Raw genomic sequence first — 17,602 nt, 5'->3', positions numbered from 1 at the left:
AAACGAAGACCCAACACAGCCAAAATAAATAAATAAATAAATAAATAAATAAATTAAAAAAAAATAGAATCTGTAATTTAAAAAACTCCCTACCAACAGAAGTCCAGGATCAGATGGTTTCACAGGCAAATTCTACCAAATATAAAAAGCAGAACTTACACTGATTCTTCTCAAACTCTTCGAAAAGATTGAAGAGTAAGGAATACTTCCAAAGACATTCTATGAAGCCACTATCATGCTGATATCAAAAACAGATGGGGAGGGGGGACTTCCCTGGTGGCACAGTGGTTAAGAATCTGTCTGCCACTGCAGGGGACATAGGTTCGAGACCTGGTCTGGAAAGATCCCACATGCCATGGAGCAACTAAGCCTGTGTGCCACAACTACTGAGCCTGCGCTCTACAGCCCACGAGCCACAACTACTGAGCCTGATAGCCACAACTGCTGAAGCCCACGCACCTAGAGCCCATGATCTGCAACAAAAGAAGCCACCACAATGAACAGCCTGCACACCACAACGAAGAGTAGCCCCCGCTCACCGCAACTAGAGAGAGCCCGAGCACAGCAACGAATGCCCAATGCATCCAAAAATAAATAAAGAAAGAAATTTACTTAAAAAAAAAAACAAATGTAAAGATTAAAAAAAAAAAAATACTCAGGGGTCTATGTCATGCTGCAGATACGCAGAGCATGGGGAACCCAGCCAGAAAGACAGTGTCAAGATGGTTATTCTTCTCATGTAGGAACTGGATGGTAAATCAGAAGTTTAATGTCCAACATTCAGACACACAGATCAGGAACCGGCAAACACCTCTGGTAAACGGCCAGAAAGTAAATATTTTTCAGTTTTGTGAGCTATATATTCTCTGTCACAACTACTCAACTCTACCATTGGTACTGTGAAAGCAGCCAAAGACAATATGTAAATGAGTGTGCCTGTGTTGCAATAAAACTTTATTTACATAAATAGGTGGTGGAACAGATTTGACCTATGGGCCATAGTTTGCCAACCCCTGACATTGATAGCTGTGATTTTCCTATACTCTAGGAATATTTTCCCAGTCTTTCACTGTTGACACATATGATTTCCTCAAGCAATAAATGACATCACACTTGACAGTTTTGCAATGGTTTCCAAAAGTCTATTATTCTACCAAAAACCATCTTCTCCCTTATCTGTGACAATTCTTACTCACTTTCCTTTCACCCTTTTTTTTAACCTCTTTGACAGCCACCACCCCAAACTAGAAATCTAAAAAACTCCCCCTCTCTCTCATCACTCACAATGTAATTATATCAATACCTGAAAAGTCTAACTCTGTTCAATGCTCACAGCTTCTGCCTTGGTTCAGGCCCTCATTCCCTCATTACTTCTTCCCTGATCTCCCAGTCTACCCTCCCTGCAAAACACATCCATTTATCTCCTAAAAATTAAACCTCATCGTAACTCCGCTTCTTGAAAGCCTCTCTAAAAGCTAAGGATTCAGTCCAAATTCCTTAGCAAGGTCCTCCACAACCAGGTTCCAAACAACCTTCCCAGTCTCATCTCCAACCACTCTTTCACACACACACTATACTCCAACCACATTAAATTACATTCCCTGAAAATGCATGCCCTTACCTGAAAGCTCTTCTTTCCAATTCTGCATCTGGCAAACTCCTCTACCCTTCACGACACATCTCAAGTCTCACTCGTTTCCAAAGCCTTCCCTGATTCCCTGATTCCTAGGGCAGAGACATGCCTACCTGTGTCCTCAGAACCTATGATAACTCTCCTTTGGCATTTAACATCCTGAACTGTCATTGTTTACTTGTTCACTTCTCTCATGGGACTGAATATCCAAAGTGAAAAGACCCTGCCCTGCCTTAAAGACCTTTGATTCCTCAGAGCCTAGCATAATGGTTGACATAATAGATATCTTAGCGCATAGTAAATGTCTGTTGAATGGAAGACATCCTTTGTGGTTCCTTAACCTGGGGTTCATAGATGGGAGTCCACAGACAGAATTCAGGGGCGGGGGGGAGGGGGATCTGTGAACTTGGATAGGAAAAAAATTACCTCTTTATTTTCACTAACCTCTAACTGAAAGTTACCATTTTCTTCAAATATGAATGTAGGCAATAAACCGTTCTGGTATTAGCAGTATCTGTGATTCTGCCACAGTAATCACAGATATCTTTATATCATATTACAGTTATTGCAAATGTCTTAAAGAATTATTTATGTTCATCTGATATAATTATCAGACCCACCACTAGATCTGATTTCTTAATTTGCTGATAAAGAAGTATATCTATATTACTATATCACAATTTGTATATTGTGGTAACTGTATTTCAACATAATTGGTTTCTCTATAACCCAATGTATTTTGTTTTATGCAATTAAAAATATTATTCTGAGAGGGATTCATGAGCTTCGCTAGATGCTAAAGGGGCCCATGGTACAGACAAGATTAGGCCCTCCTGCATTAGAAAGACCCAAAACAAATGAATTGTGTTGCTGTATAAGGGTACTGAACATACATTGAAAATTTTATTGCTATGAACATCCTCATAACCTTTTTGTTGAAAGTCTTTTTTGATTATATGGGAGCCCTGGGACTACTATATCATGACTGAGAACTCTCTCATAGCCCATGGGGACTTTGAACTCTTCACTATCATGATCAAACTTCAATTAAAGTTTGATCATGATAGGGACTTCCCTGGTGGTGCAGTGGTTAAGAATCCGCCTGCCAATGCAGGGGACACGGGTTTGAGCCCTGGTCCGGGAAGATCCCACATGCCACGGAGCAACTAAGCCCGTGCGCTACAACTACTGAGCCTGCGCTCTAGAGCCCGCAAGCCATAACTACTGAGCACAACGAAGACCCAACGCAGCCAAAAATAAATAAATAAATAAATTAACTAAAAAAAAAAAGTTTGGTCATGATAGAGATCCTGGGTCTTTACCCTTGTTCACTGCTATTTTTTTAGGCTTTTTGTGTCCTTTTGCTGTACAGCAAACACGTAGAAGAGAAGGAGCATCTCTTAAAACTCTACAAAGTTGTAAGTCAAAAGGATCCTGAAGATAACTTCTTTGCACCAATGCAAGTGCACTAGAAATGATCAAACAGCTGGTTACCTATAGTTTTCCTGTATCCCCCTCAGTTTCTGTACTGACAAACTCACCATAAAAATAAAATAAATTACTTAATACTTCTTTGCTATATGCTGCCATGCTTGACTTCTTAACACTTTTCTCCCACCTGGCAAATTCCTCTAAGGCAGTGGTGGTGAATCAGGAGGCAACAGGCCTGAGTTCCAGTACTACTTCTGCCATTTACTGGTAAGATCTCGAGAAGTCAACTTTACCTGTCCGTATCTCAGCGAAAATCACTACATGATCTGAAATCGTTACATGATCCAAGGACTTTGTAGTTTTTACACATTCACTCCTTTACCATTCTCACCGGCTTCGATAATGCCTTTCTGATGACCTCCCCAGGTGACACTGCTCTTAAAAAACAGTGGGCTGTCCCCTTCCTGGGAAGACACCTTGGGTCACCGCCCACAAACAGCCCGGTCCCTCCTTTTAAAGACACAAACTCCCTAAGTTGATGGAGGTTCTCTCTCATCTTGCACACCAGTTACACTCTGCTTCCCTTTTGCTGGCCAGCTCCTGCACCCAAACCTCAATCCCCCTTCTCTTCTTCATCAAAGCCTTACTTTTTTCTGTTGCTCTCGCCAATAAGGAGTGGAGGATCCTGGGGGCATATATGTCCTCAGTCCCTTGGGAGTTACACGGACTTGCCCCGCGACTCTGAGGACTACCCCAATCTGATACCCGCCTCAGTACCGAAAGGGCCCCCAATTCTAATCAACCCTTTCACCACCCCCCGCAAAGAACTGTCCCAGCCCTGACAGCCTGAACTCAAATCCTACGCCCCTCCGCGCCCTGCCAGCCTGGGGTCCCACGGCCTAACCCAGCTCCAGGTCCTGCACCCCTAACCCCACCGATCCTGACCCCGGTTCCGTTTGGACCCAACGCTCCTTCTCCGCGACCCCGGCCACGACCACACGTCCGGCTCCCGCCAGTTCTTCGGACCTGGAGCGCCACCCTGTGCAGACCCCGACTGGCTCAGCACTCCCTCAGCGCCCCAGACACCGTGTCCCGCACCCTCCCCAACCCTGCCGGACCCCCAGCTCTCCCCAGCACCCGCGCTCGCAGGCCCCGGGCCCGCTCCCCAACATGGCGACGGGGACACGAGCGCGGCGGGCGGGGCGGCTCCGGGCCGGGCCCGCACAGGGGCCGTGCTCCACGGTCCGCCGGCGCCATTTTCCCGCGCCGGACCCGGGCGGCGCCTCCTTCCCGCGGAGCCAGCCGGGCCGGCACCGCAGACGCCCAGCGGGCCCACCCCTTACGGGCCCGCGTCGCCGTCACCTCACCTGAGCGCGGCCCCAGCCCTCCCGGGCGGGCCTCGGAGCACCGGCCCGGGCCGTGCGTGCCCGCGGCCCTCCGTGTGTCCGTCCGTCCGTCCGTCCTCGCGTGCGCCCGTCTGTCCGGCCGTCGGCGCCCGGCCGCCCGCAGCCCGACCCGGCTGGGCCTCAGGGAGCCGGCGGGGAGGGGGATGGGCCGGACCGGGCCGGGGAGGGAGGGGGAGGGAGGGAGAGAGGGAGGGAGCGCGGGAGAGGGCGGGGCCGACCGGGGCGGGGCATTGGTCACGTGACCAAGCGTCTCCAGGAGCGCGGGGCCGCGCGGGGCCGAGCGGGGCTGAGCGGGCCAGAGCGTGTGCCAGCTCAGGTGGGTGCAAAGCTCAGAGCCGGGATTCAATGGGTTTGTCTGTCTCCTGGAGCTGTAATATCGCCAGTGGCTGCTGCCCCCACTTTGGAGTCGCTGCACAGTCCTATAGGAGCTCTCTAGCTGGGCAAGTCAACTCTCCAAGCCTCGGTTTATGCACCTGACATATGGAGGTAATAATAGTCTTTGCAAAGAGGAAATGAGGGAAAGCATGGAAAGCAGTTGGCAGAGTGCCGGACACATAGTATCTAATAACGTCAGTGGTGATAAAGATAACCTTTAGCCTTTATTATTTGCCTATAAGTCCCTCTCTACTTTTTCCCTAGCAAGCTCGTGGGTACAAGGGAGTGTGGCCCCCCTCCCCTCTCCCCAAATGTCAAGAGGCCTCCCCAGCACTGGGCTTGATGTCTGTCATACAGGCCTGGATTCAGATCTGGCTTTCACTCTTGATGGTTGTGCGATTTTCTTTGCCTCAACCTCAGCTTTCTCATCTGTAAAATGGGAGTTAAGGGTATATTACAAGCATCATGTTAGATAGAGGAGCAGGTGGATTGTTAGCTGATTACACAGCTCAGGCATATTGGTCTCATCTAAGAAAAAGAGTTAGGAGTCCTTTCATTCCACAAATATTTATTGAGTACACACTATATGCTTCGACTGATGCAGTAGCCATCTAAGGCCTTTCCACATTCTCCCCAGCTCCCCTCCAATCTATTCGCCACCCTGCTATCAGAGTAATGTTTCTAAGTCAGAAATCTGATCATGTCTCTCCCCTACTTAAAACTATTTGATGACTCACATTGCTCTTAAGATAAAGGCCAAATAGATGTCTCACTCTTGCCCTTCCCACATCTCCAGACTTATCTCAGGGCCCTCTTTCCCTCTCTCTGGACTGTAACTACATTGATCTTCACACATTGTACTTCCTTCCTTCTCAGGACCCTTGCACATGCTGATCCTTCCTCCTGAAATGCTTCCCCCACCACCACCTTAGATAATTTATCAGCCTTCAGATCCCAGCTCAAATATCACTACCCCAAGGACATCTTCCCTGAGGACTCCCCAGGCAGGTTCTTACTTGTCCTCAATAGGACTCACTAGGTTATTGCCTGTCTTCGCCATAAGGATGTGGACTCCATTAGGAGGGAGACGTTATCGATTTTGCTTACCCCCGTTTCCTCAGCACGTAGCACAGGGTCTGGCACAGAGGAGATGCTCAGTAAATATTTGTTTCTGTACTGGGCCCAAAAGGGCAGAGAAAAATAAAGAGAACCACAGATGGCCAAAAGGGGGCACCTCGGGCGCTTGAGCCCATGAAATTAACATCAAAAGGATTTACAAGAGCCTGGAAAAATTTTTTTAAGCTTTTTCTTTTAACTTTTAAAAAGTGAGGTATGGGGCTTCCCTGGTGGCGCAGTGGTTGGGAGTCCGCCTGCCAGTGCAGGGGACACGGGTTCGTGCCCCGGTCCGGGAGGATCCCGCATGCCGCGGAGCGGCTGGGCCCGTGAGCCACGGCTGCTGAGCCTGCGCGTCTGGAGCCTGTGCTCCGCAACGGGAGAGGCCGCGGCGGTGAGAGGCCCGCGCACCGCGATGAAGGGTGGCCCCCGCTTGCCACAACTGAAGAAGGCCCTCGCGCAGAAACGGGGACCCAGCACAGCCAAAAATAAATAAATAAATAAATTTATTAAAAAAAAAAAAAAAAAAAAGAAAAAGTGAGGTATGATTTACATACATGAAAATGCAAACCTCTTAAGTGTATACCTAATAAACTTTTACCTACGTTCCTGTGTTACTACCACAGCAGCAGCTGTGGAAAACAGTTTGAAGTTTCCTCAAAAAGTTAAATATAGAATTACCATCTGATCCAGAAATCCTGCTTCTGGATATTTACCCCAAAAAAGTAGAAGCAGGGACTTAAACAGATATTTGTACACCCATGTTCATAGCAGCATTATTCACTATAGCCAAAAGGTGGAAGCAGCCCACGTGTATCAGATGAATAGATAAATAAAATGTGGCATACACATACAATGGAATATTATTCAGCTTTAAAAAGGAAGGAAATTTTGACATGTGCTGTAACATGGGTGAACCCTGAACACATTATGCTTAGTGAAATAAGCCAGTCACAAAAGGACAACTACAATACTATATGAGTCCTCTTACATGAGGTTCCTAGCGTAGTCAAATTCATAGGGACAGAGTAGAATACTGATTGCCAACAGCTGGAGAGAGGGGGTAATGGAGAGTTACTCTTTAATGGGTACAGAGTTTCAGTAGGGAAAGATAAAAAACGTTCTGGAGATGGATGGTGGTGATGATTGCACAGCAATGTAGTGTACTTAGTGCCACAGAGCTATACACTGAAAAAATAGTTAAAATGGCAAAATTTATGTTATATATTTTTTATCACAATTTTAAAAAATATGCCAGGGCCTGAGCCAATATCCTCATTTTTTTGCCTTATTATTCATGTCCTTAAACCAAAGGAGGTTTTCCTGGTATTAGCAAGGATGTAGGGAGCTAGCAGCCAGGGGCCCATTTGGGCACCTAAACATCCCATAGGTGAAAATAGCAGGAGCATAGGTAACATAGATATGTGTTGCCCACATGAAGGCAGCAAAGGAACAGAAACAGGCCATGAAATGGCACTAGGTAGAGCACAGTGATTACAAGATTGGACTCTGAAGTCAAAATCCTCAAGTTCTGAGACCTTGAACAAATCCAAAGTTCTCGTCATACAGATGAGGGAACTTGGACCAAAAGGAAGAAAAATGACTCATCCTATAGTGTCCAAAGTGTTTTTTCCTTTATTTTATTTGTTTTTAAATCCTTACATGGTTTGTATTTTGTTTTGTGTTGCCAACAGACTATAAGCTCCGCAAAGAAAGTATTTTTGTAATATCATCACCTGTAATATAACTTAACTTTTTTTGTGCTGCAGTTGCCTCATCTGCAAGGTGTGGATAATTAGGGTACCTTACAGATGAGGATTAGAAGATTAAATGAATTAGTAGTGGATTAAATGAATTAGTAGTGGATTAAATGAATTAGTAGATATAAAATGTTTAGAAGAGTGCCTAGCACTTATGATAGCCTCAACAAGCAGCAGACTAATAGAGGCCTCTGAAGAGGTTACCAGGCTATTTCACAAAATGTTTTGAGCAAGAAAAGCAGTCCTAAGACATCAAGGACTATTCTGGATTCAGATTTAGATAAAGAAAAAGTAAATCAATTATTCTTTGATGTGAACAATTTGATTGGCATTTATTGAACTTCTGTTTTCATATGTTTGTCCAATGGGCTTAAGCTTTGCAGTGATAAGATTGATAGTGAATACTTAAAACCATGTTTTTAAGAACAACATCAAACAGGAAAAAAAAAATGAAGATAGAATAAAATCACTTAGAGAGCATCAACATTCTGCTGTCTGTGGGATTCATCACAACAGTGCCAAATGACAAGGCTATCTATCACCTTTGGTTTGGCGAATTGTGTCTTGCAGGAGGACATCACTTGTAAATGGGTGCCACTCACTGGTAGACATTGTAATGTGTAACTTTATTATGGTAATTTACCAGTAGATGGCAGTAAAGTGACTTGTTATTACACAATCAGCTCAACAATTTTCAGACAATAGGAAAAAGATTGCTCTTAGGAAGAAAAGATCGAAAAATAGAAATAGAGTGATAACTACACAATTGAAAAAAATGGAATAGTATCAAGAAATGACCACAAAAAAAGGAGAAGTATTCTTAGGACTTAAAAACCTGATCTCAGGGCTTCCCTGGTGGCGCAGTGGTTAAGAATCCGCTTGCCAATTCAGGGGACATGGGTTCAAGCCCTGGCCCAGGAAGATCCCACATGCTGCGGAGGAACTAAGCTCGTGCACCACAACTACTGAGGCTGTGCTCTAGAGCCCGCGTGCCACAACTACTGAAGCCCACGTGCCTAGAGCCCGTGCTCCACAATAAGAGAAGCCACTGCAATGAGAAGCCCACGCAATACAACGAAGAGTAGCCCCCGTTCGCCGCAACCAGAGAAAGCCCATGCACAGCAACGAAGACCCAACGCAGCCAAAAATAAAAAACAAACAAACAAACAAAAAAACCTGATTTCAAAAATATTCTGAAAATTTAAAACTTTTTATTAGAGTATAACATAACGACATGAAAATACACAATTCATAAGTGTAAATCCTGAAGAATTTTCACAAAATGAACACACATGTCCAAACATCCAAATCAAGAAATAGAACATTACCAGCCCCACAATAGCCCCTTTGTTCTCCTTTTCCAGTTATTACCCACACCCCTGAGGGTAAATAATATTCTGACGTCTAACTTCATAGATTAGGCTCATCGGGTGTTAAACTTTATATAAACGGAAGCATACAAAATGTACTCTTTTGAGTCTGGCTTCTTTTGCTCAATTTTGTGTTTTTGAGATTCATCTATATTGTTGCATGTAGTTGTAGTTTGTTCCTTTTCATTGCTTCATATGGTTCATTATCTGAATTTGTCACAATTTTTCCATTCTACTGATGATGAGCATTTCAGTTTCCACTTTAGGTCTTTTTTTTTTTTTAATTTTGGCTGTGCTGGGTCTTCGTTGCCCAGGCTCTTTGTTTCGGGCTTCTCTCTAGTTGTGGCACGCGGGCTTCTCCAGTTGTGGTGCGCGGGAACCAGAGCACACGGGCTCAGTAGTTGCGGCACACAGGCTTCTCTCTAGTTGCCGCGTGTGGGTTTAGTTGCCCCATGGCATGCGGGATCTTAGTTCCCTGACCAGGGATTGAACCCGCGTCCCCTGCATTGGAAGGTGGATTCTTAACCATTGGGCCACCAGGGAAGTCCCTAGTTCTATTTTTAATAGTACTGTTATGAACATTCTTGCTCATGTCTTTGGGTAAATGTGTATAATTTTCTGCTAGATATATACCTAGGGCTAGGATTGCTGGGTTTTAGAGTTTGCATGTGTTCAGCTGTTGTTGATATTGACATATTCTTTGTCTTTTTAAAACAGCTTTATTGAGATACAGTTCACATACTGTACAATTCACTAATTTAAAGTGTACCGTTCAATGGTTTTTTAGTATAGTCACAACCAGATAGGTCCAACCATAACCACAGTCAATTTTTTAGAACATTTTCATCATCAAAAAGAAAGCCTTAGATATCTAGATATTGCCCTCCTCCCAATCCCCCATTTTCCCATCCATAAGCAATCATTAATTTGCCTTCTGTCTCTATATATTTGCCTATGCTAGATACTCCATACAATACATGACCTTTTGTGTCTGGCTTCTTTCACTTAGCATAATGTTTTCAAGGTTCATCCATGTTGTAGCACATATCAGTATTTCATTCCTTTTAATGGCTGAATAATATTTCATTGTATGAATATACCACATTTTGTTTATCAATTCATTTGTTGATGGACATTTGTATATCTTCTTTGGAGAAATGTCTTTTCAAGTCCTTTGTCCATCTTTTAATTGGGTTGTTGAACTGTAAGTGTTCTTTATTTATTTGGGGTACTAGACCCTTATCAGGTATTTGGTTGCAAACATTTTTCTCATTTTTTGGGTTGTCTTTTCACTCTCTTGAGTGTCCTTTGATACACAAAAATTTTAAATTTTGATGCAGTTTAGTTTATCTATTTTTTTTCTTTTGTTGTTTGTGCTTTTGGTGTCATATATAAGAAACCATTGCCAAATCCAAAATCATGAGGATTTACTTCAATGTTTCTTTCTAAGAGCTTTATAGTTTTCGGTCTTACATTTAGGCCTTTTATCCATTATGAGTTACTTTCTGTATGTGGTATGAGTTAAGGGTCAAACTTCATTCTTTTGTATGTGAATATTTAGTTGTATTAGCATAGTTTGCTGAAGAGACTATTCTCCATTGAATGATTTGGCACCCTTGTGAAAAATCAATTGATCATAGATAGGTTTATTTCTGAACTCTCAATTCTATTCCATTGATATGTTCATCCTCCTGCCAGTACCACAGTGTTTTGATTCCTATAACTTTGTAGTGTAGTAAGTTTTGAAATTAGGAAGCTTCATATCTTAACTAAAATATGAAGGAAATACCAAAAACATCAAACTTAAGAAGCAAACAGGTGAAAAGATATTCCATGCAAATGGAAATCAAAAGAAAGCTGGAGTAGCTATACTCATATCAGATAAAATAGACTTTAAAGTAAAGAATGTTACAAGAGACAAAGAAGGACACTACATAATGATCAAGGGATCAATCCAAGAAGAAGATATAACAATTATAAATATATACGCACCCAACATAGGAGCACCTCAATACATAAGGCAACTGCTAACAGCTATAAAAGAGGAAATTGACAGTAACACAATAATAGTGGGGGACTTTAACACCTCACTTACACCAATGGACAGATCATCCAAAATGAAAATAAATAAGGAAACAGAAGCTTTAAATGACACAATAGACCAGATAGATTTAATTGATATTTATAGGACATTCCATCCAAAAACAGCAGATTACACGTTCTTCTCAAGTGCGCACGGAACATTCTCCAGGATAGATCACATCTTGGGTCACAAATCAAGCCTCAGTAAATTTAAGAAAATTGAAATCACATCAAGCATCTTTTCTGACCACAACGCTATGAGATTAGAAATGAATTACAGGGAAAAAAACGTTAAAAAGACAAACACATGGAGGCTAAACAATACGTTACTAAATAACCAAGAGATCACTAAAGAAATCAAAGAGGAAATCAAAAAATACCTAGAGACAAATGACAATGAAAACACGACGACCCAAAACCTATGGGATGCAGCAAAAGCAGTTCTAAGAGGGAAGTTTATAGCTATACAAGCCTACCTAAAGAAACAAGAAAAATCTCAAGTAAACAATCTAACCTTACACCTAAAGAAACTAGAGAAAGAAGAACAAACAAAACCCAAAGTTAGCAGAAGGGAAGAAATCATAAAGATCAGAGCAGAAATAAATGAAATAGAAACAAAGAAAACAATAACAAAGATCAATAAAACTAAAAGCTGGTTCTTTGAGAAGATAAACAAAATTGATAAGCCATTAGCCAGACTCATCAAGAAAAAGAGGGAGAGGACTCAAATCAATAAAATCAGAAATGAAAAAGAAGTTACAACAGACACTGCAGAAATACAAAGCATCCTAAGAGACTACTACAAGCAACTTTATGCCAATAAAATGGACAACCTGGAAGAAATGGACAAATTCTTAGAAAGGTATAACCTTCCAAGACTGAACCAGGAAGAAACAGAAAATATGAACAGACCAATCACAAGCAATGAAATTGAAACTGTGATTAAAAATCTTCCAACAAACAAAAGTCCAGGACCAGATGGCTTCACAGGTGAATTCTATCAAACATTTAGAGAAGAGCTAACACCTATCCTTCTCAAACTCTTCCAAAAAATTTCAGAGGAAGGAACACTCCCAAACTCATTCTATGAGGCCACCATCACCCTGATACCAAAACCAGACAAAGACACTACAAAGAAAGAAAATTACAGACCAATATCACTGATGAATATAGATGCAAAAATCCTCAACAAAATACTAGCAAACAGAATCCAGCAACACATTAAAAGGATCATACACCACGATCAAGTGGGATTTATCCCAGGGATGCAAGGATTCTTCAATATACGCAAATCAATCAATGTGATACACCATATTAACAAACTGAAGAAGAAAAACCATATGATCATCTCAGTTGATGCAGAAAAAGCTTTTGACAAAATTCAACACCCATTTATGATAAAAACTCTCCAGAAAGTGGGCATAGAGGGAACCTACCTCAGAATAATAAAGGCCATATATGACAAACCCACAGCAAACATCATTCTCAATGGTGAAAAACTGAAAGCATTTCCTCTAAGATCAGGAACGAGACAAGGATGTCCACTCTCACCACTATTATTCAACATAGTTCTGGAAGTCCTAGCCATGGCAATCAGAGAAGAAAAAGAAATAAAAGGAATACAAATTGGAAAAGAAGAAGTAAAACTGTCACTGTTTGCGGATGACATGATATTATACATAGAGAATCCTAAAACTGCCACCAGAAAACTGCTAGAGCTAATTAATGAATATGGTAAAGTTGCAGGATACAAAATTAATGCACAGAAATCTCTTGCATTCCTATACACTAATGATGAAGAATCTGAAAGAGAAATTATGGAAACACTCCCATTTACCATTGCAACAAAAAGAATAAAATACCTAGGAATAAACCTACCTAGGGAGACAAAAGACCTGTATGCAGAAAACTATAAGACACTGATGAAAGAAATTAAAGATGATACCAACAGATGGAGAGATATACCATGTTCTTGGATTGGAAGAATCAACATTGTGAAAATGACTATACTACCCAAAGCAATCTACAGATTCAATGCAATCCCTATCAAATTACCAAGGGCATTTTTTACGGAGGTAGAACAAATCATCTTAAAATTTGTATGGAGACACAAAAGACCCCGAATAGCCAAAGCAGTCTTGAGGGAAAAAAACGGAGCTGGAGGAATCAGACTCCCTGACTTCAGACTATACTACAAAGCTACAGTAATCAAGACAATATGGTACTGGCACAAAAACAGAAACATAGATCAATGGAACAAGATAGAAAGCCCAGAGATAAACCCACGCACCTATGGTCAACTAATCTATGACAAAGGAGGCAAAGATATACAATGGAGAAAAGAGAGTCTCTTCAATAAGTGGTGCTGGGAAAACTGGACAGCTACATGTAAAAGAATGAAATTAGAATACTCCCTAACACCATACACAAAAATAAACTCAAAATGGATTCGAGACCTAAATGTAAGACCGGACACTATAAAACTCTTAGAGGATAACATAGGAAGAACACTTTTTGACACAAATCACAGCAAGATCTTTTTTGATCCACCTCCTAGAGTAATGGAAATAAAACCAAAAATAAACGAATGGGACCTAATGAAACTTCAAAGCTTTTGCACAGCAAAGGAAACCATAAACAAGACGAAAAGACAACCCTCAGAATGGGAGAAAATATTTGCAAACGAATCAACGGACAAAGGATTAATCTCCAAAATATATAAACAGCTCATTCAGCTCAATATTAAAGAAACAAACACCCCAATCCAAAAATGGGCAGAAGACCTAAATAGACATTTCTCCAAAGAAGACATGCAGACGGCCACGAAGCACATGAAAAGATGCTCAACATCACTAATTATTAGAGAAATGCAAATCAAAACTACAATGAGGTATCACCTCACACCAGTTAGAATGGGCATCATCAGAAAATCTACAAACAACAAATGCTGGAGAGGGTGTGGAGAAAAGGGAACCCTCTTGCACTGTTGGTGGGACTGTAAATTGATACAGCCACTATGGAGAACAATATGGAGGTTCCTTAAAAAACTAAAAATAGAATTACCATATGACCCAGCAATCCCACTACTGGGCATATACCCAGAGAAAACCATAATTCAAAAAGACACATGCACCCGAATGTTCATTGCAGCACTATTTACAATAGCCAGGTCATGGAAGCAACCTAAATGCCCATCAACAGATGAATGGATAAAGAAGATGTGGTACATATATACAGTGGAATATACTCAGCCATAAAAAGGAACGAAATTGAGTCATTTGTTGAGACGTGGATGGATCTAGAGACTGTCATACAGAGTGAAGTAAGTCAGAAAGAGAAAAACAAATATCGTATATTAACGCATGTATGTGGAATCTAGAAAAATGGTACAGATGAGCCGGTTTGCAGGGCAGAAGTTGAGACACAGATGTAGAGAACGGACATATGGACACCAAGGGGGGAAAACTGCGGTGGGGTGGGGATGGTGGTGTGCTGAATTGGGCGATTGGGATTGACATGTATACACTGATGTGTATAAAATTGATGCCTAATAAGAACCTGCAGTATAAAAAAACAAACAAACAAAACAACTAATACTAAACTTTCATTGGGTTATTTGTATGGAAAGATGTTAATATAAATGTTTCAGACATTACATGAAATTTCTAAAAATCTTTTATGTTCTGGTATAATGTTATAAGTCATAATCCTAGTTATTACCTTAAAATGTATATCTCAGAAATAACTAATTTTCTTGTCAACTGCATTATTATGAACTTTCATCAAATTTTTAACTGTGGTCATTTTTAAGTCTTTTGTCATTTACAGACAGTTCTGGGTGTACTCTGATGCTTTTGCAAATATGTTCCTATAAAAGGGTTTCATCTTTAAGAAATTCAGGGAAAAGACTCTGACAAGTACAGGTTTCTGGTAACTGACCGTACTGCTGAACTGAATGAATAAGCATTTTCAGAACTCTAATGAAAAACTGATGAACTCATAAAAGTGCTAACAAAAATCAAGATGAAAAAAAAATTAATTACATGGGACTGAGTGAACTGATGAGGATGAGTATAATTTAATAAAAAAAAAAAAAAAAAAAGAAGCAAACAGGTATATCCCGGAGTTATTTGAGGTGTGAGAGAAGAATATCATAAAAACTCTTTAAATTTCTAAGCTTATTATCTCCTTATTTCATAGTCAGCTAAAGTTAGCTTCTCAATATGAGGTAAATTTATGTTTTCTATGGTAGATCAAGATAGTACAACCTGAATAAAGTAAAAGTAATTAAGAATATAATGTCCAGGTGAACAAGGACCTTGTCTGTCTTGTTCATCAGTGTTCCCAGTGCATCAGGCAGTGCACGGCACAGAGTAGACACTTAAGAAAATATTCGTGGAATAAAATATGATATTTCATATACTGAGTGAGAAAACAGATTTTCCAAGATATCAGAATTTTGCTTTGATATATAAGAATTGTTCTACTGAGCAAATCTTTTATTCAAAGCTGTCCTGTCATTATTTATATATTTAAGAAGTAAAATGACCCCAAGATACCCATGTAACCCCCAAAAGCCTGCTGTGTGGAAGGTCCTATAACATCACTTGAAAGACAGCATAGGAGAGTTGGTATGACCACAGGTGTTACTCAAGCACCTAAAGATATCAGGCAAGGATATTCAGAGTTACATTGGAAACCACCCAAATATCCATCAATAGGAAACTGGTTAAACTGTTTAATGAACTATGATGCATCATTATAAATAATTAGGTAAATCCATGTATCTTGATATTGACATGGAAAAATGTCCATGTTATACTGGTAAGTAAAAAAAAAAAAAAAAAGGATGTTGTAGACACTGTGACTAATATAATCCCATTTTTACTTTTAAATAGAACAATATATGTTATATCTACAGAAAAAAGCAGTTGGAGGAATACATACTAAATTATTGCCCGTGAGATTTTTTGAAAAGTTGAGATTTTGAAGGCATGGATCATCTCTATTATATACTTATGAAATGTCTGATATTTGAATGATAGTTACATCTGTAATCAGATAAAGTAATAAAGTTTTTTTTTCAAAGGAGAGAGGGACATGATCTTTGGAGTCAAACAGACTGCTTTTATATCATGGATCTACCAACTATCAGCTGGGTGACCTTGGACAAGTTACTTCATGTCTCTGAACCACAATTTCCACATCCATAAAATGGAGAAATTAATATCAGCCTCATAAGAATGTTGTACCTACCTCATCAGTTTCATCACATACCATCATTCTCTTAGAATGCTCTAGAATAGGGGTTGGCAAACTAGTGCCCTTAGGCCAAATTGGACCCTGTTTTTGTAAAATAAAGTTTTATGGGAATACAGCCACAGCCATCTGTTTACATGTCTATGCCTGCTTTTGCACTACAACAGCAAAGTTGAGTAGTTACTACAAGGACCATATGGCTTGAAAGACTGAAATATTCATATCTGGCCCTTTGCAGAAAAAGTTTGTTGACTGACCCCTGCTCTAGGAAGAATACACTGGCATTCTTTCTCCTCTTCACCATGGGACCTTTGCACACACTGTTCCTTTGCCTAAAATGACACTCCCACACCCCACATCTAATCCTTTTCTGTCAGTCTTACTCATCACTTCATTACCTTGGGGAAGCCTTTGCTGATCCCACCCCACAACTGAACTAGATTACCTTTCCTGTTATACATTCTCATAGCATTCCTCATAGAGCTTATCATGATGGCAATTACCCTAATTATCTGTGCCCTTATTTATTTAATGTTTGACTCCCTATAGACTGCGAATCCATAAAAAAAATTGTCTTTTTCAATCCTGAATCTCCAGTGCCTAACAAAGTACCTGTAATATAATGGATAGATACATTCATGCATGAATGATATAATTTCTAAAAGGTACTTATTGTCTGCTATATACTGTATAAAGTATACTTTATAACAAATATTTTACCTAGTAGACGTGCAAATGGTTAAGAGCATAGATTAGGAGTTCAACATCCTGAGATTGAATCCCAGTTCTTCCATTTAATACATGAGGAACATTAGACAAGCCCCTTAACCTTTTTTGCCAGTGTCCCACCTGTAAAATGGTATTAATATTAGTACCAACCTCATGAAGTCTGTAATGAAGATTTATAATGTAATTAATATTATCTACATAAAGCATTTAGCATAGAGCCTGGTACACATTAAGTGTTCAATAGATTCTATCTATAATTATAATTATTGTTATTAATTATTTTTATTAGTGCAAGTCTTGATGGACAGCAGATATTGGTACGACCCCCACAAAGTTGACTCCAGCGTGCCCTGGAGTCAGGGCTACTGGGACAAGGTGAGCCAAGGTCTCCTCTCTCACTCCCACTCCCAACACAGCCAAACATAAATCAAGTCAGAGCCATGG

General features: G+C 40.7%; 1 protein-coding gene across 11 annotated transcripts in view; it reads right to left on the bottom strand.

The window, feature by feature from the left end:
* The window catches only part of NCOA6 (nuclear receptor coactivator 6), a 99,686-nt gene extending 95,075 nt beyond the window's left edge, over positions 1–4,611 (bottom strand). For all 11 annotated transcript variants that reach the window (XM_036824376.1, XM_036824380.1, XM_036824387.1 and 8 more), the window contains exon 1: positions 4,432–4,611. The gene's annotated coding sequence lies outside the window, so the exon portion shown is untranslated. The remainder of the gene's footprint in view (positions 1–4,431) is intronic.
* Positions 4,612–17,602: the final 12,991 nt, after the last annotated feature.

This window comes from Balaenoptera musculus, chromosome 15 (assembly GCF_009873245.2).
Source record: "Balaenoptera musculus isolate JJ_BM4_2016_0621 chromosome 15, mBalMus1.pri.v3, whole genome shotgun sequence".
Classification (NCBI taxonomy): Eukaryota; Metazoa; Chordata; class Mammalia; order Artiodactyla; family Balaenopteridae; genus Balaenoptera; species Balaenoptera musculus.
This window is presented reverse-complemented; position numbering and strand designations above follow the sequence as displayed.